Raw genomic sequence first — 24,157 nt, forward strand, 5'->3', positions numbered from 1 at the left:
CGGGTTTTGACAATTAAATTATGTTTCAGTGTGAACTTCCTAGGGTTCGTCTGACTGGATATCTTGGGTCTGGGTATTTATTTCCTTCTTCAGGTTTGGGAAGGTTTTAGCTATTATTTCTTCAAATAAGCTTTCTTTTTCTTTATCTTTCTTCTTCTCTGGTATTTCCATAATGCATATATTGGTCAACTTGATGGTAACCTATAAGTCTCTTAAGCTTTCTTCACTCTTTTTCATTCTCTTCTTTTTCACTCTCTTCTTTTTTCTCCACTGGATAATTTCAAATGACCTGTCCTGCTGAGTTTGCTGATTATTTGTTCTGCTTGCTCAAGGTTACTGTTGAATCCCTGCAGTTAATTTTTACATTCAGTTATTATTTTCTTTAGCTCCAAAATTTCTGTTTGCTTCTTTTTTATATTTTCCTTATCTTTTTTGAAATTTTTAGTCTTTTCATGCATTATTTTTTTCTGAGCTTATTGAGCATCTTTATGGCAGATTTTTAAAATTTTGAATTATCTGTCTGGTAATTCATAAACTTCCATTTCATTAAGGTCAGATTCTAAAGATTTATCTTGTTTTTTTCCTTTGGGCCATGCTTTTTTGTCCCCACTCCCTGCCCCCTTGAGTCTTTTTGTGGGTATCTATGCATTAGAAGAAATAGCCACCTCTCTCAGTCTTCAAGAACTGGCCATGTACAGGTAAAGGCCCTCACTGTCACCTCAGCCAAATATTCTGGGGGTCTCTCAAGCCTTCTTTGTGTATGCATCTTTTCTGGACTTGTGCATGTAAATTCCCAATTGGAAGACTTTCTGGTTTTATTTTTCAGGAATTTATAATCTCTTACTATTTCTGGTGTCCATCTCCTCTACTGTGGGCTTTTTAGAGAAACAGCATGCCCTGAACTCTTTTTGTTGTTGTTATTGTTGTTCTCCGAGGCTCCCAGACATCTAGAGTATGCCAGATCCTGTGAGCACTCCAAGACAGGCAAGATAGAATTCAGTCTGGCTGAATTCTGCCTTCAGGCAGCCCCCTGAAAAGTTGAAATGTTGGACTTATGGTCTAGCTTCTTTCTTCCTCAGGGAGAAGTTGGGATTTGGGGATTTCTGCTGGCTCACTCTTTGCTGAGCTGGAGAAGCTGTGGCAAGTGCGTACGTGCTAGTCCCAGCTTTTGCCTTTGTTCTCAGCTGCTTCATACGTGTGGCCTTTTGCTGTCGGCATTCAGGTTCAGGCAAGACAGAAAGTAGTCCCTCAGGAAGCCTACAAAAAAGTTAGAGGGTTGAACGTACAGATCAGTCTCTTCCTTTTTTCCCAAGGAGAAATCTGGGAGTTGAGGGATCATGTGGCACTGTGGCACTGATCATGTGGCCCTGCTCATGGAATAGAATTTATTGTGAGAGGGTGCCTCAAATTTTCTTATTGGCTTTGATGATACTGGTTTCCCTTTGCCTGTGGTACAGGAGCTTCTCAAGTGGTTTCTGGATTTCTCACAAAGGGAATTTGTCTGGGTGTTGTTGTTAAATTTGTGTGTCCATGGGGGTAACAAAGGTCCAGGCTTCCTGTTCTGCTATCTTACTCCTGTATGATTTTGAACCAGGTATTTTTTATGGTTCAATTTCTCTCCTCTCTTAGGATACTGATTATGCATTTTACATAAAAGTTTTAAATGATTATCCTAGAATTTGCAACTAATCTCAGCCAACTTTCAAATAACATAATACTGCTTTATGAGCAGTGCAGATAGTTTATAACAAAATAATTTCAATTCCTCCCTCTTGTTCCTCATAATATTCTTGTCATTCAATTGTCAATATACTACAGTCATCCAATGTATTATTGCTATTATTACTTCAGACAAAGTTATCTATTCTATCAGTTAAGAATAAGAAGAATATAAGTGTTTTTATCTTAATTTATTCCTTCTCTGATGCTCTTTTTTTCTTTCTATAGATCCAAGTTTCTGACCTATATCATTTCTTTTTCTTTGAAGAACTTCTTTGAACATTTCTTGCAGGGCAGGTCTGTTAATGACAAGTTGTCTCAGAGTTTACTTGTTTGCGAAAGCTTTATTTCTACTTAATTATTGGAGACTCATTTTGCTGCTCATAGATTTCCAGGGTTTTTTTTTCTTTCAAAACTTTAAATAATTTACTCCTCTGCTATTGTGAAATATACATTTGGTCTTCCTCCATGTTTCCCAGTATATAGATAGCCTTTAAAATCCTTGCAATCTCTTAAGTGATAAGTACCTTTTTGTATGCTAATGAGATGACTGGTGGCTGGGGACTTCCAGATAACCTAAGATTGGGGCTGGTTGCCAGGGGAATCAACTATGAGATTAGAGGATTGGAACTTTCAGTCTACCCCCTGACCTCCAGGAAAGGGAGAGGGGCTCAAGGTTGAGTTGCTCACTAATGGCCAATGATGTAATCAATCCTATGTATGTGGTGGAGCTTCCATAAAAACCTAAAAGCACTGGGTGAGTTTTGAGATCTTCTGGGTTGCTGAACACATGGATGTTTCTGGAGAATGACTCACCTGGGGAAGGCTTGGAAGTTCAACATCTTTTCCCACATACCTTTTGCCCTGTGCATCTCTTCCATCTGGCTGTTTATCTGTACTCTGTAATATTCTTTATAATATACCAAAAAATATAAGTGCTTGCCCAAGTTCTGCTAACCATCCTAGCAAATTAATCAAACCCAAGGAAAGGGTCTTGGGAATGCCCAAAAGAGAGGAAAGATAGAGAGGGCTGGAGTTCACTAATTGCCTTTTCCTCACATCACATAAGGCTCTGAAGGACAGATCCTTGTTAGAGAGCATTCAGAAAATATTTCAGAACAGTTACATCCCCCTCCTCTAGCCCAAAATATAAGGGGATTTTCTTTGATCTGCACCTTGAAAATCTGTTGGAGTTCCTGGAAGTAAAACCATAAAATTGGGGCCCCTCTAAAATTAGGCCCTCAGGAGTTTTTAACACTCAAACCAATACTCACTAAATTTCAGTGATTCAACAAAATTACCATGTAAGTGTTCCTGCCAGTTACTGAATCTAGTGGCTTCAGCTTCAAGCATGCTGATTACAGTCATAACTCTCTGTATTAGCTTGTCTCTGGATTTCAAGGTGTTGATTAGCCCTGTCACCTTAATTATCTGATGGAACTAAGAAAAGTCATTAATTTGCAGTTTGTACATCTTTTGTCCTATGAGGATGGGAATAATGACTTCAAATCTCTTTACATATCAGAATTCAAACTGTAAGTCTCTCCTCATTTTCTTTTAAAGTTCTTCATAGTATCATGAAATTCCCCTTTATGTCCTAAGCTTCCCTCCAGGGAGTTGCATCTTGTGCTTCTCCCCATGCTAGTTGTTCTCTCATCTTGCTTCACAGCTGCCATCTCAGGGCTTGGTGCTTCCTTCCTTGCTTTTCTGGATTTATTCCAACATATTTTTTGGTTCTCATCCTCATTTTGCTATAGTTTATTTTCACAGCTCTCTAAATAAAGGAATATGGGAAATCACTATCTGAGTCTGTATCTGAAAATGTCTCCTAGCATCCAATAATACTGATAAAAATTTTGATGTCCTTCTGATTTTTGTTCTGAAAGTTTATATCATTATGTCTAATCTTTAAAAAAAGTCCTCTGGAATGAGCTCTAAGTATACTCTTTCTTCTACAGATCTACGTACTTTAGTATTGGCATATTCCCTTGAATTCTTTGATACTCTCATTTCTGCTTTCTTGGATATCTCCTTCTATGACTTGTATTATTCTGGTTTTGGACTTTCTGAATTCATTCTCTACCTTGTTCATCTCTCCCCATTCCCATCTTTTTCTTCTTACTCTGCACTTTCACAGAACATTCTCTCAATTATATCTTCCTAATATTCTACTAAATTAAAACATTTTAGTAATCATAATTGAAAATTCCAAGAATTGTTCAATCTTCAGTCAGGGATATTTTTCTTTTCTCTCTCTCTCTCTTTTTTTTTTTTCTGATTGGTCCTTTGTTTCTTTGTTTTTGTTTTGTTTTTGAGACTGGATCTCCCTATGTTACTTAGGCTGGTCTCAAACTCCTGGGCTCAAGTGATTCTCCCATCTTGGCGTCCCAAACTGCTGGGATTACAGATGTGAGTCACCATGGCTAGCTTGATTTTTCCTTTTTTATAACATGTTTTGGGTGGTGATGCAATATCTCCTCTAACCTTTTTTGTTCTTCCAATAAGAGGTTTTGTTTAAGTTTTATTCTGTTCCTTTGGATTAAAGGATGCAAAATATAAAAGAAAAAAAGAATTTTAAAATATTATTAAAAATAATAAAAATATTATTTTTAAAAGTTTTATTCTATTCTTTAAATATTGCATATAAATTTAGGATAATATTTTTCCAGTTTTAAATCTTGACCTTTCACTTTCATGCTGAAGTTTTCCTCAAATATTTGGTAATCCCTGGTTGTTCATTGATATATTATAATAAAGGAGTTATATGTATTGATGAGACTTTTGTTCACATTATAAGAACATATTTGTTCACAAATGGACTTTGCTTTGATGTGGCCATGCAGGGAGGTTAGTGTTAAACTGGAGAACCTCTACATTATAGTTGCCATATTTAACAAATAAAAATATGGAAAGTGGGCAAAGGATATGAACAGACATTTCTCAAAAGAAGACATTCATACAGCCAACAGACACATGAAAAAATGCTCATCATCACTGGCCATCAGAGAAATGCAAATCAAAACCACAATGAGATACCATCTCACACCAGTTAGAATGGCGATCATTAAAAAGTCAGGAAACAACAGGTGCTGGAGAGGATGTGGAGAAATAGGAACACTTTTACACTGTTGGTGGGATTGTAAACTAGTTCAACCATTATGGAAAACAGTATGGCGATTCCTCAAGGATCTAGAACTAGATGTACCATATGACCCAGCCATCCCATTACTAGGTATATACCCAAAGGATTATAAATTATGCTGCTATAAAGACACATGCACACGTATGTTTATTGCAGCACTATTCACAATAGCAAAGACTTGGAATCAACCTAAATGTCCATCAGTGACAGATTGGATTAAGAAAATGTGGCACAAATACACCATGGAATACTATGCAGCCATAAAAAAGGATGAGTTTGTGTCCTTTGTAGGGACATGGATGCAGCTGGAAACCATCATTCTCAGCAAACTATCACAAGAACAGAAAACCAAACACCGCATGTTCTCACTCATAGGCGGGAACTGAACAATGAGATCACTTGGACTCGGGAAGGGGAACATCACACACCGGGGCCTATCATGGGGAGGGGGGAGGGGGGAGGGATTGCATTGGGAGTTATACCTGATGTAAATGACGAGTTGATGGGTGCAGCACACCAACATGGCACAAGTATACATATGTAGCAAACCTGCACGTTGTGCACATGTACCCTACAACTTGAAGTTTAATAATAATAAATAAATTTAAAAAAAAAATATGGGACACACAGTTAAATTTGAATTTTAGATAAACAACTAACTATTTTTTAGTATAATGCCATTATATGAAGGTATTTGCTCAGGGCCAGTCAGTTCCTTCTGAGAGGAAACTTCTAATTCTTTGCCTGGGGCAGAAACTTGACTGTTGAATTTGTGATATGTATAAGTGTGTACACATGGGTAGGGTTGGGAGCTGAATGTTCTGTACTTACCCATTTTCAACTGATCCTTATTTCTAGTACCATATCTCACTCGTGTCCCCTGCCAGACCTTAAATTTACAAATAAAATGTGTCTCTGTGATTCTATGACTATGATGTGTTACCATCTCAAGTGCATCTCCCTCAATGCATCTTTTAGGCCAGAGCTTCTGAACTAATGTGCCCAGGTAGATTACAAATACATCACAAGATATTGAAAATTGTACACTTTTCATGACAAAAATTTCAAAGCATTTTCACTATCTTTTAAAAAATTTACAGCAGTTAAATTTTTAGCTAACATTCTTTGAATTTCTACTTTTGGTACTTGTTACTTTAATGCATATAACTCTATGCAGAGCACTGTTTGTCAGCAGCAGAACATCCAACTCATAAAAAATTAATTTTGTAGTAATTTTTTTCAACGTGTTTCTTTATTTTGAGTCCAAGTATAAAATTGTAATACTATAGCAGACCACTTTTGGCTAGTGTGGCATATCATGCAGACCCTTCGGCAAACCAGGCTCAACTTTTGTCTTCCTCAGTCAACTAGCCCTAGGAAATCCCTAGGCAGCCCTGAGTGGAATTATTGAAAGGAGAAAAGACAGCACAGCAAGAGGAGAAACCATATGTTCACGGAACTTACTTGTGCCTTTAGGTCTTGCTACAGACTTAAAGCTTGTAAATCTCATTTTTACATACCACCTTTAGGGCTTCCCAGATCACATGACACACAGTTTATGATTAACAGTCTCATCTCATGCGATGTATCTCACTATTAAGTCTAAGCCTCTACCAAAAAGACTGGCAGGAAGGGCACATTTGTTTTGTATAAGGAAGATATTTATCTTCTAAAACAGACTGGTGTGGCTTCAAAATCCTAGAAGTTTATTCTGAATCTTCAATCAGGGATTGTCATTGGGTGAATACAAGTCTGTTCTTCCATAGACCTTTGGATTAATAATAGATCTTCTGCATTCCCCATTCCAATTGCTGGGTTACGAAGAAGCTTACTCTGTAGATTGGGTTAGCGTGAATGTCTTTTTGTGGCCTGGCTTCTACTTAAAGTCAGCAGACTTATACAATATTTATTTAATGAGCTGAAGGAAGACACACATGCAGATATTTTCTCCAAAATTCATAAAAAAACTATCCAATGTTACATCTCTGTTTTAGCAATAATAAGGTAAGGTGCAGATCCATTGTCTTTCACTGTAGAGGGGATATCCTGATATGCCTCACATTCTGAACTCCCTGAGGTGAAGCCTATTCGGAAACTTAATTTCCCAGGGAATTGTCTCTCCAAGTTCCTAGGGTTCCTACTACTCTCTGCTTACTATCCAGGGTAGCTGCTACTCCCTGCTCATCAGATTCTACCAGCATTATGTCATTAATATAGAGGATCAGCATGATGGCTTATGGAATGGTGAAATAAGGTAAATTTTTGCAGACTAACTACAGCACAATGCCAAATTGTTGAAAGGAAGCAATCATGACCTTAACCTTCCGACTCTGCTGGCTGAAGAAAAATGTGTGTGTGTGTGTGTGTGTGTGTATGTGTGTGTGTGTGTATGTGTGTGTGCGTGAATTGTAGCATACAAGGTACCAGGAGCCTAGTTGATTTGTTCCATTAAAAATCTTACATACGTATCAGCAACTATAAGTGAAGTCATCACCTGATTAAGTTAATAATATGCTGTTGATTTTTTTTTTTCTCCTAAGGCTAATCTGTTTTCTACATGATACAAAACACAAGTTAAATGTGGAAAGAATAGGATTTACAACTTCAGGATTTTTAAGTACTTGATAGAGGCACTAATATCTGAAATTCTCTCAGGAGTGCAGAATTGATTTTGATTTACTATTTTAGTAGTAAGGACTTATTCCTGAGGCTCTCAGTTTGCTATTTCTACCATAATCCTTTTCTTCATAGTTCAGGGATCCAGTGTTGGGATTCTGTCTGTAACTAAGTATATCTTTTCCAATTGAGCATTCATGGATGGCGGGAATAAACACAAATATGTTCTTAGACACACAAGGCCCACTTTGAGATGAAGTTGAGCCAAAACTCTGGTTATCAGTTGATCCCTAAGTATTCCCTTCATTTCTTTTTTTATTGTGGATTTTATTTATTTATTTTTATTTTATTAAAAATTGATAATTGATAATTATATAAATTTATGGGATACAAAGTAATGTTATGATTTATGAATATAATATGGAATAACTAAATCAAGCTAACTGACATATCTATCACCTCAAATACTTATCAATTTTTGTAGTGAGAACATTTGAAATGTACTCTGTTAGCAATTTTGAAATATTTCAAATACATTATTATTAATTATATTCACTCTGCTGTGCAACAGACTTCAAAACCCCCAATGACACCTTATTCTAAGGTTTTGTACTCTTTGATCATCTTCTGCCTATTTCCCCTACTCCCAGCCTCTGTAACCAGCATTCTACAGAGTCTCTGCTTCTAAGAGTCTGATTGTTCTCAATTCTACATATAAGTGAGAATATTCAGTGTTGGTTGCTTTGTGTCTGATTTATTCAACTTAACAGAATGTTCTCTAATTCCATCTAAGTTATTGCAAATAACATAATTTCCTTATTTTTTTAATTTTAATTTTAATTTTTATTTATTTGTTTATTTTTTTGAGACAGAGTCTTGCTCTGTCGCCCAGACTGGAGTGCAGTGGCGTGATCTCAGCTCACTTCAAGCTCTGCCTCCCGGGTTCACGGCATTCTCCTGCCTCAGCCTCCTAAGTAGGTGGGGCTACAAGAGCCTGCCACCACGCCTGGCTAATTTTTTTGTATTTTTTAGTGGAGATGGGGTTTCACCGTGTTAGCTAGGATGGTCTTGATATCCTGACCTCGTGATCCGCCCGCCTCAGCCTCCCAAAGTGCTGGGATTACAGGCATGAGCCACCGCACCTGGCCCAGAATTTCCTTATTTTTAAGAGTGAATCACATTCTACTTTGTATATGTCCTCTCAGGAAATCTAGTTGGGAGGTGGGTTGTACTTGGTTAGTCTATTTAACATTTCTATTTTGTTAAAATGTGAAATTCTTTTCTGACAGCATTCCAAGGATTTCTGGCATGTCTAGTTTATTTAGTGAAAGTATAATTATATGTATAAATTCATTGTGGTCTGTAATTCTGTTCTTCTTCCCTGGTTTGGCATTCTTAGAATCCTTTTTCATGATATTCTCCAGGTTAACAACAATGCAAAATAGCAAAACAGTTTAATTACTTGGGCGCATATGCTCTTGACTTTCTGAGTTACTGTTTGTACCATTCTCACCATAATATTTGGGTTTGATCTTGGTTATTAATCTCAAAGCAATGAAAGATGGAAAGAATGAAACATGAGAAGACTCGACAGCCTATTTAAAAGATATCTTGCTCAGGTAAAGCCATTAAAGACTCTAAGGCAAGGCAAGTCTCGACTTATCAGACAGAGGAAGAACTGTTTCTGCTAACCAGGGTGCCCCCTCCCTGCCATTTCAGGCAGTTAGAGACCTGGATTACTCACAGTTATTTTAGTGTAACCAAATGTCTACATTTAAAACTATCAGGATACCACTCTTTCCCAATTAATATGCTAAAATTTCCAGGAAGTATTTTCTTAAATATATATTTTTTTAATTTAAAAAAGTATTTTTAAATTGATTATACAATAAAATGTGTATATATTTATCATGTATAATATATTCCCTTGAAATACATATGCAATACATTTTGGAATAGCTAAATCAAGCTAATTAACATATGCATTACCTCACAAACTTATCATTTTTTGTTATTAGAACACTTACAATCTACTCTCTTAGCAACTTTCAAGAATAGAATACATTATTATTAACTATAGTTACCATGTTGTACAATAGATCTTTTGAACTTATTTCTTATCTAACTGAAATTTTGTATCTTTTGACCAGTATCTCCTTGATCCTCCCCTCCACTCCCAGTCCCTGGTAACCACCATTCTATTTTTTATTTCCTTGAGTTGAACTTTTTTAGACTCTACATATAAGTGAGATTATGCACTATTTGTGTTTTTCTGCCTAGCTTATTTCACTTACCAGAATGTTCTCCAGGTTGGTGTATGTTGTTGCAAATGACAAGATTTTCTTCATTTTTTCAGGCTGAATAGTATTCCATTGTGTATATCTACCACATTTTTTTAATCTATTCATCCAATGATGGACATTTAAATTGTTTCCATATTCTGGCTATTGTGAATAGTGCTGCAATAAACATGAGAGTACAGACATCTCTTTGACATACTCATTTTATTTCTTTTGAATTTATACCCAGTAGTGAGATTACTGGATCCAGAAAGGCTAGATAATGTTGTGATGGCTTATATTAATCATAACCTGACCTAAGCTGGAATTTAAAATCCTAAACTAGTTGTTTCGTTTTTTATTAGTCTTTTTAACTACAATAATGTAGTTAAAAGTAGAGAACTTCATGAACTTTAAATTCTTCATATTTACCATAGTATTTTATTTTGTGGCCATTTGATCCATCAAGGCATTGACTCCAAAAGACACTTCATTCCAGGTGACCACGGGTGATAAGTAACTGCTTTACCAATGCATATTATGGATTTCTTTAGATCCCACCATTTAGTTTTAGTGGAAGATTTTTTCTATTGAAGCCTAGTTAGATCCGATAGCAAATGTTAGATTGCTGTTTCTTTGATAGTTTGTTGTAGAGATATTCAGTTGCAAAGAACAGAATCTAGCTTGTTTAATAAAGGATTTACTGTAACATTATATAAAATTCAGAAATATTGGAATAATTGCAGAAATAAGTTATACTCTGAGCTTCCAGAAATGATTCATAAAGGCACAGAACAGAGTTGGCTGCAAGCATAGCTGTTGCTTCTGTCAAAATGAGAAAACTGCCCACCACACTGGGAAGCTATCACTGTAGGTACTAGCTTGAGAACCATGCTGCAGCTGGAATAATGCACCCTGCAAAAGAAATGCTTCATTCTATGCTTCTATTTTTATCTCCTCAGTTCTGAATTTAAGTTTCAAAACAAAACAAAACAAAATGCATGCATTGGTGGAACCTAAATCATACCTGGAACTGTATCTATAAATTCATTCAGGAAATGTGGTTTTTTATCATATCTGCCTCTTTAGTACACTACAGGAAGATCCAAGTAGAAGTTTAGAAAGCCACTTGGACATCAGCAAGATGGTGGAATAGAAGATTCCAGTCCTCACTCCTTCACAGAAACATCAATTTTCATAGCTACCCGTGGGTGAGAATACGTTTTGGGGAACCCTGGACCAGCTGAGAGAATCCAGCATTTGGGAACGTACTCATTGAAGAGGGTAAGAAAAGTAGTTTCACTTTACCTGCATCACCACCTCTTCTCAAAGATGGCACAGCTCAGTACCGAGAGAGGTTTCCTCAAACCACAATTTTATCTCTGAAGGAGAGCAAGAGTGAAGTGCACTTGTGGCTTCAGAAGTCTTATAGGACACTACCCTGGAGGCCCATTTCTGTTTCATGCCAACCAAAACACTGAAGGAATTGGCACAGCTACATGGTCTAAGGGTAGCTAGGAACAAGGTCTAGTAGCACATGAATCTCAGCAATGGGCTATGTTTCCTGTTAACTGGCTCATGGACTCTACCAAGAGACACTCCCATGAATTCTGCAAAACAACTTGCCTATGGACACCCCAATCAGCCAACAAACAATATCAGCACCTTTCGTGTGCCCCCATATCAGTGCCCTGGATGTCCCCATGAATGGCATACCATGGTCATTGTGCATGAGTACCTTCATGCAGCACAACAAATTTTAGAAACAGAATTTCAGTAACCAGCTTGACTCTGTAGGACTGGGATAATGGCCACAACCTTGAAAACTTCAGAACACTGTCTTAGGGAAAATAAATGAGAGACTCCCAGTATCCAGCCTGGCTTTGTGGAACTGAGAAAAGGCACATAATCCAGGGCTTCTCCTCCTAGGATAAGGAGGACATTTTTGAAAGCAAGAAAAAAATCACCAGTCACATACAAAGGAATCTCAGTAAAACTCTCAGTGGAATTCTTAGCAGAAACCATACAGGCTAAAAGAGAGTGGGATGATATACTCAAAGTGCTGAAAGAAAGAAAAAAAAAAAATCTGTCAACAAAGAATTCTATGCTCAGCAAAGCTGTTCTTCAGAAATGAAGGAGAAATTAAGACTTTTTCAGACAAACAAAAACTAAGGTAGTTTATCAACACTAGACTTGCCCTACAAGAAATGCTAAAGAGAGTTCTTCATGTTGAAATGAAAGGATACTAATTTGCAATATGAAAACATATAAAATATAAAACTCACTGGTAAAGGTAAGTATCTAGTCAAATTCAAAATACTCTAATAGTGTAATGGTGGTATATAAATCACTGTTTAGTATAAAAGTTAAAAGACAAAAGACTGAAAAATAAATGCACAGTCATGCATTGCCTGACAATGAGCATATATTCTGAGAAATGCATTGTTAGTCAATTTCATCACGGTGTGAACATCACAGAGTATACTTACACACAAACTTAAGATGGTGTAATGTACTACATACCTAGGCTATATGGTATAGTTTATTGCTGCTAAGCTACCAACCTATACAGGATGTTATACTGAATACTGTAGGCTGTTGTAACACAATGGTAAGTATTTGTGGATGTAAACATAGAAAAGATACAGTAAAAAAAAAATGGTATAAAAAATGGTGCACCTATATAGGTCATTTACTGTGAATTTTCAGAACTGGAAGTTGCTCTGGGTGAGTCAGGAAGTTAGTGGTGAACAAATGTGAAGGCCCAAGACATTACTGTGAACTATTGCAGAGTTCATAAACACTGTGCACTTAGACTACACTAAATTTATTAACAATTTTTTCAATAATAAATTAACCTTAGCTTAGTGTAGCCTTTTTACTTTATAAACCTTTAATTTTTTTTTTTTTAACTTTTTGGCTCTTTTGTAATAACATTTATCTTAAAACACAAACACATTTTGCTGCTGTACAAAAATAGTTGTGCCTTATATCCTCATTCCAAAAGCCTATCTATTTTAAAACATTTTTTTTTTTTTACTTTTAAATGTTTTTATTGAAAACTAAGACACAAGCACACACATTAGGCTAGGTCTACACGGGGTCTGGATCATGGCTATCACTGTCTTCTACCCCCACATCTTGTCCCACTGGAAGGTCTTCAGTGGCAATAACTTTCATGGATATGTCGTCTCCAATAAAAAAAAATATCTTCTTCTAGAATACCTCTTGAAGAAACTGCCTGAGGCTATTCTTGAAAATGTGTCACTCCTCTTGGAACTAGGTCCATGATGGTTTGTTTGGTTTGTTGCTTTTTTTTTCCTCCTTTAGATTTCCTTGTAAGCAAATTATGTGCCTTGAGTATTCATCTCTATTAATAAATCCTTTTATTAAGAGTTAGAGTCCATGTTTTCAGTCTTTTTAAGGATCTTCTTGATGTTTTCAAAAGCTCCTGCTAAGCCCTCCAGTGTGAATTTTCTCAAGGTTCTTCTTTTTCTTCTCCTACAGTTTTTCTTTCTCTTGTTTCTTCTTAAGCTCTGTATTCCTGTTCCTGTTCAAACCATTCCTCATGAATCAATTTGCCAGAAACCACCTCTAGGAGCTCTTCAATGTCATCCTCATCCACACCCAGGTTACAATTGTTTGCCATCTGAGCCACACAATTTTTCTTTCTTTTTTCTTTTTTTTTCTTTGAGACAGAGTTTTGCTCTTGTTGCCCAGGTTGGAGTGCAGTGGCGCCACCTCGGCTCCCAGATTAAAGCGATTCTCCTGCCTCAGCCTCCTAAGCAGCTGAGGTTACAAGTGCCTGCCACAATGCCCAGCTATTTTTTTTGTATTTTTAGTGGAGACAGGGTTTCGCCATGTTGGTCAGGCTGGTCTTGAACTCCTGATCTCAGGTGATCCAACCTCCTCGGCCTCCCAAACTGTTGGGATTGCAGGCATGAGCCACTGTGCCCAGCCTTTTTTCTCATTTTTATAACACCCCAATCCTTGGCAAATCCTTTGACATTGCAGATGGAACTTGTGTGTCTCCTTCCAGGGACCATTCATATATATTCATATAATCCACAGTGACATCACCCAAGCCCAAGCAAAGTTCTTGATGCAGTCATAGATGTTGTAATTTTTCCAGAATTTTACCAGTGTCTTCTCTGTGTCTTTCTCAGTTGCAGTAGTAACCTGGGCAAAAATCCTCCTCAAGTAATAGGTCTTAAAGCTGCTATAACTAGTTGATCCATTGGTTTACTTAAATATGTGGTACTTGGAATCACCACTTTGACTTTGGGACAAAGATCACCAATTAAAAGAGAGTATGCAGAAGTATTCTCAACAATAAGGAAAATGTAGAAAGGCGTATTATTCTTTAAACAGTATTTCTCAATTTTGCTGGCATAACAATTTAGGAGGACATTTTGAAAGAGGAGGTGGGTCATCCATGACTTCTTATTTTTCTTGTTGTACACAGGCAGTGTGTGTTTACTGATATGTTTGAAAGACTTGGGGTTCTCACTGTGCAAGATCACAAAGGGTTTCAATTTGTAGCCTGCAATATTGCCCTCAAGCAAGACTGTTATCCTCTTTTTAAAAATCCTTGAAACTTGGCATTGACTTGGCCTCCTTAGGATAAAAATCTTTTCAGGCATCCATTTCTGGAATATGATGGAGATTTCATCTGTATAGAATATTTGCTCTGCAAGTAATTTTCCTCCACAATCAGCTTATCTAGAGTTTCCCAAAATTCTTCAGCTGCCTTCACATCAACCCTTGCAGACTCACCACTCACTTCCACATTATGTAATGAATAACAATTTTTCAATAATTTAAGCAACCCAAAGCTAGCACTAAATCTACCAACGTAGTCAGGCTCAAACTTTTCCTTCAATGTTGCAAACAAACCTTTTGCACTGGCCATGAACTTCATGGGACTGAGAGGGATATGTTTCTGTGTCTTGTCTTCAATCCAGTTCATTAGAAGTGTCTCCATATCTGACATAAACCCATCTCAAAGTTTTGTTAGTCTCCTTGCCTTCAATGAAGCAGATTCTTTAACAGTGTGTCACTTTGTTGCTGTTCTTCAAGATCGTACCTATGTAATGGAACATGCCTGACTGGTGAGCAATAACCATCACTGATTTTCCCCCTCTATAATCCTTAATCACTTTTAATTTCATTTCCCAGTCAGTCAGGTCAATCACTTGATGTGGCTTCTACCAGCAGCATTATTTGTAGATTTTGTATGCTTAAGGGCCATGATGAACAAAACAATACTAGATTAATTTAACCACAAGATACAATAATACAATCAAAGGACACAATAAACACAAGATGTAAGAGGCTGCTGCTAGCATAATATGGCACACTGTTTTACAGTAAACTTTTTTTTAATAAGTGGAAGAAGTACACTCTAAAATATTTATAAAAAGTATAGATGGTAAATACAGAAAATGGTTATTTATTATCGTTATTAAATAGTATGTACTGTACATAATTGTATGTGCTATACTTTTATGATTGCCAGCACAGTAGGTTTGTTTATGCCTGCATCATGATGTATACATGAGTAATGCATTGTGTTATGGTGTTATAACAGCTGTAACGTCACTAGACAGTAAGAAGTTTTTCAACTTTATGATAATCTTATGAGACCATCATTGTATATGTGGTTTGTGGTTGATCAGAATGTTGTTATGTGACACATAACTGTGCCTACAGTAATTTGGTAATGAACACAAAATATAAAAACATGTAATTTGTGATATTAATAACATAAAATGTGGGGGTAGAGAAGTAAAAGTGTAGAATTTTTGTATGTGGTTGAAGCTAAATTGTTATCAGTTTAAAATAGACTTTCGTAAGTATAAGGTGTTTTATTTATGTAAACCTCATGGGTAATTGTGAAAAAATCTGTAGTAGCTACATAAGGATATCATGAAATAAATCAAAATATAACAATATAAAATCATCAAATCACAAAAAAGACTGCAATGGAGAAAGAAATAAAGGAACTACAAAATAGGGAGGCTGAGACGGGCGGATCACGAGGTCAGGAGATCGAGACCATCCTGGCTAACATGGTGAAACCCCATCTCTACTAAAAAATACAAAAAAAAAAAAAAAACTAGCCGGGCGAGGTGGCGGGCGCCTGTAGTCCCGGCTACTCGGGAGGCTGAGGCAGGAGAATTGCTTGAACCCGGGAGGCGGAGCTTGCAGTGAGCTGAGATCTGGCCACTGCACTCCGGCCTGGGCAACAGAGTGAGACTCCGTCTCAAAAAAAAAAAAAAAAAAGAAAATCTAGTCCTGCCTATCAATAATAACTTTAAATGTAAATTGATTAAATTATTTTATCAAAAGACAGAGTGATTGAATGGGTTAAAAAAAAGAAAAACCATTTATATGGTATCTACAAAAGACTCACTTTAGCATTAAGGACATGCATAGGCTGAAAATGGGGAGGTGGAAAAAGATATTTTATCCCTGTGATAACCACTGGTAGTTGTATTTAGATTACGCAAAGTAGTCTTTATGACAAAAACTATCATAAGAGATAAAGAAGGTTATTATATAATGATAAAGGGTTCATTTAATCAAGAAGATGTAACAATTATAAATATATATGCAGCCAACATTAAAGCACTTAAATATATAAAATGAATATTAACGGAACTGAAGGGAGAAATAGACAGCAATACAGTAATAGTAGGAGACTTCAATACACAACTTTCAACAATGATAGCTCAATGACAAATCAACAATGACAAAAATCAATAAGGATAGGGGACTTGAATAATGCTATAGACCAAATGGACCTTATAGGCATATACAGAATATTCCATCCAACAGCAGCGGAATACATATTATTCTTAAAAGCACATGGGGCATTCTTCAGGGTAGCTCATATGTTAGGAAACAAAACAGGTATTAACAAATTTAAGATTGAAATCATGTTAACTGTCTTTTCCAACCACTATGGCATGAAACTGGAAATTAATAATAAGAAATTCCCCCAAATTTACAAATACATGTAAATGAAACAAAATGCTCCTGAACAACTAATGGGTAAAAGAAGAAATCAAAAAGAAAATTGAAAAATATCTCGAGACAAGTGAAAATGTGCATACAGTATACCAAAATTTATGGGATGCAGCAAAAACAGTTCTAAAAGGGAAGTTTATGGCACTAAATAACTACAATAAAAAAGAAAAATCTCAATAAACAACCTAACATTACACCTCAAAGAACTAGAAAAAAGTACACACTAAACCAAAGGTTAACAAAAGGAATAAATAAATTGAAGATAAGAAATAAACAAAATAGAGACTAGCAAAACAATAGGCAAAATCCACAAAACTAAGAAGTGTTTTTCAGATGACTAACTTTTAACTAAACAAAGAAAAAAAGACTCAAATAAATAAAATTAGAAATGAAAATAGAGACATCACATTTTGAAAATGAAAATAGAGGTATCACTGATACCACAGAAAATACAAAGAATCAAAAAAAAAAACTACTATGAAAAATTATACGCCAACAAATTAGGTAACCTAGAAGAAACAGATAAATTCCCAGACACATACAATCTACTAAGACTGAGTCTTGAAGGAATAGAAAATCTAAACATATCAATAATGAGAAAGCAGGTCACTTCAGTAATGAAGTTTCCCATCAAAGAAAAGTCCAGGACTTGATGCCTTCACTGCTAAATTCTACCAAGCATTTGGAAGATAACTAATACCAATCTTTCTCAAACTCTTTCAAAACATGAAGAGAGGGAATACTTCCAAACACATTCTGTGAGAGCAGCATTACTCTGACAAAGCTAGACAAGGACACTACAAGAAAAGAAAATTTCCCGCCAATATCACAGATGCAAGACTTGTTGAACACAGATGCAAAGACTTCAGTAAAACACTAACACACCAAATTCAATGGTACATTAAAAGGATCATATATAACGACTAAGTGGGATTTTCCCCAGGAATACAAAAAGGGTTCAAATTATGTAAATTTATAATTGTGATACACCACATTAACAAATGGAGGGACAGACACCATATGATATTTCAATAGATGCAGAGAAAGCTTTTGACAAATTTCAACATCCTTTCATGATAAAAATTTCCAACAAATTAGGTGTAGAAAAATATGTTCCTCAATGTAATAAAGGCTGTCTGTGGTGTCATATGGCAATTACAAAGCAATGTATGACACACCCACAGATAACACCATGTTCAATAGTGAAAAGCTATAAGAGTCTTTTGTCCTATAAGATCAAGGACAATACAAAGATGCCCGTGCTAGCCACTTCTACTCAACTTAGTACTGGAAGTCCTAGCCAGAGCAATTAGGCAAGAAAAATATACTAACATTATCCAACCTGGAAAGGAAGTACAATTATTTCTGATAGCAGATAACATAATTTTATACATACTATAAACCTTAAAGATTCTACTAAAAGCCTGGTAGAACTAATAAACAAAACCAGTAATTTCACAAGACACAAAATCAATGTACAAAAATAAGTTGTATTTCCATATACTAACAATGAACTATCCAAAAAGAAAATTAAGAAAAGTTTGTTTCATAATAGCAGCAGAAAGAATAAAATACTTTGAAACATACCTAACCAAAGAGGTGAACCATTTATACACTGAAAATTATGAAATGTTAATGAAGAAAATTTAGACATTAATAAATGGAAAGATATCCCATGTTTCTGAGTTGAAAGATTCAATATTGTTAAAATGTTTATACTATCAAAATGACTTACAAATTCAATGCAATTACTGTCAAAAATTCCAATGACATTATTTACAAAAATGGAAAAATCAATACTAAGATTCAGATGAAATCACAAAGACCTAGACTAGTCAAAGCAATGTTAAGCAAGATACCAAATTTGGAGGCATCCTACTTTCTGATTTCAAATTATAAACCAAAGATATAGTAATCAAAAGAGTATGGTGCTGGCATATAAACAGGCATATAAACCAGTGGAGCAGAATTGAGAGCCCAGAAGCAAGCTCATGCACATATGCTCAACTAATCTTCAAGAACAGCACCAAGAATAAAGTATGGGAAAATACAGTCTCATCTATAAATGTTGTTGGGAAAGTTGGATATCCACATGCAAAAGAATGAACTTGAACTTTTATCCTACCCCATACACAACAATAAACTTAAACTGGAATAAAGACTTACATAGAAGACCCCAAATCATAAAACTGCTAGAAAACATACAGAAAAAGCTTTCTCATGTTGATCTTGGCAATGGTTTTTTGGTTATGACATCGCAAGCAAAGACAATGACAACAAAAATTAAGTGAGATTGGATCAAACCATAAAGCTTCTACACAGCAAAGGAAACAATCAACATAATCAAAGTCAACCTGAAAAATAAGAGAAAATATTTGCAAAATATATATTTGATAAGGGGTTAATATTCAACGTGTATATGAAACTCCTATAACTCAATAGCAAAAAAGCAAATAACCTGGTTAAAAAATAGCCAAGGGACCTAAACAAACATTTCTCTAAATGTACAAATGGCCAAGAGGTATCTGAAAATGTGTTCAATGTCACTAATTATTATGGACATTTAAATTAAAACCACAATGAGCTATCACCTCACACCTGTTAAAATGGTCATTATTAAAACTGCAAAAAATAGCGTTGGTGAGGTGTAGAGAAATTGGAACCCTGTGCATTGTTAGTGAAGATGTAAAATGGTGCTACTGCTATGGAAAATAGTATGGAGGCCTCTCAAAAAATTAAAGATAAAGTTACCATATTGTAGTAGTCTGTTCTCACACTACTATAAAGATACTATCTGAGACTGGGTAATTTATAAAGGAAAGGGGTTTCATTGACTCACAGTTCCACGTGGCTGGGGAAGCCTCAGGAAACTTACAATCATGGTGGAAGGTGAAGGAGAAGAAAGCACCTTCTTTACAAGGCAGCAGGAGAGAGAGTGCACAAGGGAAACGGCCACTTTTAAACCATCAGATCTCGTGAGAACTCCCTCACTATCATGAGAACAACATAAGGGAAACTGCCCTATAATCCAGTCACCTTCCTCCAGCACCCTCTCTCAATATGTCGGGATTAGAATCAGAGATGAGATTTGGGTGGGGACACAGAGCCAAACCATATCAGATATGATCCAGCAATCTTGCTTCTGGGTATATATCCAAAGGAATTGAAATCATGATCTTGAGATATCTGTACTTTTTTGTTCATTGCAGCATTATTCAGAGTAGCCAAGATATGGAAACAAGCTAAATGCGAATTGATGGATGAATAGATAAGAAGCCTGTGATGTGTATATATATTATGTGTACAAGGAAACATGGAGCGTGATCTAAGGCAGCTACCAGCATTGATTTGTGAGTTTTGTCTCAAAACCCTTCTCGCATATTTTCTGTGTCTTATTTTTTGGGAGCACATTCTCCTACACTTAGACATACATACAGGGAAATATTGTATGTTAATGGTTTTCCGAATCATGAGTTTGTTTTTATTTTGTTATTTTGTTAACCGAGTGTAGTATCTACCGCAAATATGATTATATATTTTCCTCATTCTTACTCCACCTGTTGAGTTAGGAAGCTATGTCTTATGAAATAAAAGCGGTGGGTATAAATGATTCCTTCTTTTGTCATGTCTACTTTATGATTCTGTGTGGTTGGAACTGGGTATCTGCAGAACTTGATGTAAGCAAACAATAGCTGCTAAGACTTCCAAGGCTGTGTCACTTACCAAACTCCCTTCTCTGCAAGAACTCTGGAGAGGTATGTATCGGTGTGTGGCATGCTCTTTGGTTTTGGCAGGTATTCTTCACAGTTTACAGTTTGGGACTATTCTTAGTTTGACCAGAGTTTTCTATCCTTTTTTCTTTGTTATTTTGCAGGCGCAGCTATTGTAGTGAAATCAAAACAGTTTTATCATGCCATGTTTTGCCAGAAATCCTGTTTTAATTAGGCAAGAGATTGAAAGGAATATTTTATATTTATTTCTTTCAGAGTACTTGCAATGAAACAAAAGTAGAGTTACTTTTAACTTACATAGCTTTTAATTCTTTCTACGTGTCAGTGGGGCTCAGTCAATAACAATATAAAGAGAATGAATTTAATAAATCTAAATGGATGATACTCTAATTTTGGATATAACTAATGGAAAATGTAAATGACAGCTTAAACCTCCACATTGTTTATTAAACATGTGACAAATATAGCCTTTTCCCTGCATAGTACTCCTGAGGAAACTTCTCATCTGGAGACTCATACAAAGTTATGAGAATATTTTCACTTTTCCCTGAACAATCTTCTCTTTTAAAAATCCTTAGATGCTTAATAGGCTCAACAGTATATTAAGAATAAATGGCTTCCCTAGGGCTATGGAGCGGAAATGAAAGTATTATGAGTATTAGGACTAGCAGGAATATTTAGGTCATAAATGGAAATGTCACAGTCTCCTGGAACTGTTTGCTTTGAATATTTATGATTTTGGTTATTTATACCTTGTTTTGTTTTTAAAGGGATTTCAGACAGCTTGCCGAAATATAGACAATAAAACAAATAAGTGAGGGAATCAAGGTAAAGAGAAGATATTATGGAAAAAACAAGATGTAACAAGGAGTGAATAAATGTAGCATTTACTGCAAGATTCGATCTACTTACTACAAGTGGGCTGGCTATTTGGCTCAGAGCTTTCTAGCAGCCAAAGTGAAGGGGGAAATGTAATTAGTTTTAAGATTCATAAACTCATTAAGAGGTAATCCAGGCTGCCTCTCAGGAGACCTGCCCAGTAATACTGGTATTAAAATACCAGGTTTAAATGTAATGACTTGTTTTCTTAACAACATATGTAGGGTAAATAAAACAACACATTTCCCAGAGAAATTTCTTGGAACCTCCTTTAATAAAGTTCAATGGCATAACACTAAAGAATAATTCATTTAAAATTTATTCCAGCAGAGACTAGAATGGTACAGTTCAGGTACAGACTCCTACTGGTCTGTAGAGTTTTAGAATATTCAAAGGAAGCAACGAATTATGTTTTCATTTCATAAATGATATCTTTAATTTTAATAATTGTTTTAAATTGAACTATGATACATGTACATTAAAAATCAAGTAATATGAATTAAGTTTTAAAAACCCCACCCACCTTTACTCTCCAGGAATACTCATTATTAAAAATTTGGATTTTTTCTTTATCTAAACAAATATATTAATGTACAAGTGTGTGTACACAAAAACACACCAACACACCCCTGTGAATAGAGTTAAATTCTGGTTTCCACCACTCAAAAATTTAGAGGCATCATTTTTTAGTCACATACTTGGTGTAGGATGCAACTGCTGGTCCACATGGACCAATGGGATAATTTTGTTTAGACAGAGTGCTCTTCATGCAGATGACTCCAAATAGACATCTGCCAGGGCATTTACTTAGGGATGCTGCAGTGGAGCAGTTGGGGAGGTCAAGCTCTGTTTCATCTATGGTCTGAATGTTTATGTCCTCCTACAATTCGTATGTTAAGATCCTCACGCTCAAGGTGATGGTGTTAGGAGATGGGACTTTCAAAGAATTATTAGGTCATGGGGGCAGAGTCCTCATGAATGTAATTACTGCCCTTACAAAAGAGACCCCTTACCCCTTCTACCAGGTGAAGACACAGTGAGAAGACAACATCCATGGATCATGAAACAGGCCTTTGCCAGATATTGAATCTGCTGCCATCTTGATCTTGAACTTCCCATCCTCCAGAACTATGAGAAATAAGTTTCTGTAGTTTATAAGCTACTCAATTTATAGTGTTTTGTTATAGCCACTCATAATTGTAGTAGGGTTTACTTACAAAATTCATAGTCAAATTTCCTAATTTTAAAATCTTTATTATTTAAATTTTTTTAAGTTACTAATTTCTTTGCAACATGAAACAGGTATGATGTCTGCCTTTCAGGGCAGATAGCAAAATAGTAATGGTGGATCAAAGGAAGTTACAAATGTAGAGATTGAAAAATAAAAGAACAGAGATTAGAAAAAAATAAGTTAGAAGGAAAAATAAATATCAAATGCTAAGGGCAAAAACATTTTTAAAGAAAATAAAAGCAGGAAGATAAGGTTTTTAAACATTTCTTTTTTATTTTCAATCATGAGAGTACTTGTGCAAGTTTGTTACAAGTGTATATTGCTTGGTGCTAAGGTTTGGGCTTCTATTGATCCCATAATCCAGATAGTGAATATAATACCCAATAAAAAGTTTTGTAGCCCTTGGCCCCTCCCTCCTTCCATTATTTTGAAGTCCCCTGTGTTTATTGTTCCTATCTATATGTTTGTGTGAGCCAAAGATTTTGCTCCCACTTATAAGTGAGTAGTATTTGCTTTTCTGTTTGTCTGTTATCTTGTTTAGGATAACGGCCTTACTACATCTGTGTTCCCGCAAAAGATATGATTTCATTCTTTTTTTTCTTTTTTATAGCTGCATGGTGTATATGTACCATATTTTCTTTATCCAATCCACCATTGATGGGTACCTATGTTGATTCTATGTTTTTGCTATTGTGAATAGTGCTGTGATGAACATGAGTACATATGTATTTTTGGTAGAATGATTTATTTTCTTTTGTATATATATCCAGTAATGGGATTGTTGGGTCAAATAGCAGTTCATGTTTTAGTTCTTTGAGAAATCTTCAAACTGCTTCCCACAGTGGCTGGACTAATTTACATTCCTACCAACAGTGTATAAGCATTTCCTTTTCTCTACAACCTCACCGACATATTATTATTATTATTATTATTATTTTACTTTTCAGTAATAGCCATTCTGACTGGTGTGAGATAGTATCTTGTGGTTTTGATTTGGATCCGTCTTATAATTAGTAAGATGTGGAGCATTTTTTCATGTTCATGTCCTTTGCCCACTTTTTAAATGAGGCTCTTTATTTTTTTCTTGTTAAATTCTTTATAGATTCTGGATATTAGGACTTTGTTAGATGCATAGTTGGCAAATATTTTCTCTCATTGTATAGGTTGTCTGCTTACTCTGTTGATAATTTCTTTTGCTGTGAAGAAGCTCTTTAGTTTAATTAGTTCCCATTTGCCTATTTTTCGTTTTGTTGCTTTTGCTTTTATAGTCTTCATGATAAACTATTTGCCTAAACTAATGTCTAGAAGAGTATGTCTTAGGCTTTCTGCTAGAATTTTTATACTTTGAGGTCTTACATTTAAGTCTTTAATCTACCTTGAGTTAATTTTTGTGTATAGTGAAAGGTAGGAGTACAGTTTCATTCTTCTGCAAATGGTTAACCGGTGGAAAATAAAGATTAAACAGGCAAATAGTTACTAAAGTAAGGATAGAGAGATAACAAATATTACAATATAAATTAAAAGGAAA

The sequence above is a fragment of the Chlorocebus sabaeus genome, chromosome 7 (assembly GCF_047675955.1).
Source record: "Chlorocebus sabaeus isolate Y175 chromosome 7, mChlSab1.0.hap1, whole genome shotgun sequence".
Taxonomy (NCBI): Eukaryota; Metazoa; Chordata; class Mammalia; order Primates; family Cercopithecidae; genus Chlorocebus; species Chlorocebus sabaeus.